At 36.7% G+C, this 892-nt stretch overlaps 1 protein-coding gene across 2 annotated transcripts in view; it reads right to left on the minus strand.

Moving 5' to 3' along the window:
- The window catches only part of COG3 (component of oligomeric golgi complex 3), a 47776-nt gene that overhangs the window by 16981 nt on the left and 29903 nt on the right, over positions 1-892 (minus strand). The gene's annotated exons all lie outside the window — the stretch shown is intronic.

Here is an 892-nt window from a genome sequence, read left to right on the forward strand (position 1 = left end):
CCACACCCCTTCTTCCCCCCCCCACCCCCAACTTAGTGGCCAGCCACTGCTCTCCAAGCTGCGGGGCTGCAATCCCATAAATCGGCAACCTGATCAGTATCAGCCAATATAGCTGGTTACTACTTGGTCGTCAAGATCAGCCAAAAAACTGTTTACTGGTCCACCCCTACTTAGGTACATTTTCACACATCAGCATAGTTTTTAAGCTGGTCATGTCCCTTTAATTTCATATTTAAAGCCACATATTGCTATACAGATGTCATTCAATAAAAACTCCATAAAGTTTTATTATAAATAAATAAATAAATAAAATATTATATTCTCAAGCATGATTTACTACATATATGCTCTACATTACATTAAAAGAATGAGAGTTTATAATACAATAAGGAATAAACAGGCATTTCTATATCGTTTTCCAGTTTAAAGGTGCAGTATAAAGACATTCTTTCAGTTACTTACCACCTTTAGGAGGTACTGGCTGGCACAAAAATTTATTCTTTTTAAAGAAGATACAGAACAAACTTGCGTGTCAGCCAGGACAAAAATACCATGAGGATATATTTACCCTTTAACCTCCAGCCAACTAGAAACTACTTAACAAGAGGGAGGTTTCATTGATGTTCAAGTGCAATAGGAAAAAGTGTTAGTTATAACTTTCAGCAGCTTCAGAGATAAACAGCATAACAGGACAGGAAAGAAAAAGGAATTTACTTTTTTTTCCCCCTTCACCTGACAAATTCTGTAAAGAAAAAGTAAAAACCGATGTGTTTCAGACTTCTTTTCCTTCTGCTTCTGAAGAGTACTCAGTCTTCAATTCTTCCCTTTTTTATAAGATTTTTCCCGTGTTTCATAAAGCACTCGTAGAAAAATCACAACCACAGCCTCTGCC

Source organism: Alligator sinensis, unplaced genomic scaffold (assembly GCF_000455745.1).
Source record: "Alligator sinensis unplaced genomic scaffold, ASM45574v1 scaffold1219_1, whole genome shotgun sequence".
Taxonomy (NCBI): Eukaryota; Metazoa; Chordata; order Crocodylia; family Alligatoridae; genus Alligator; species Alligator sinensis.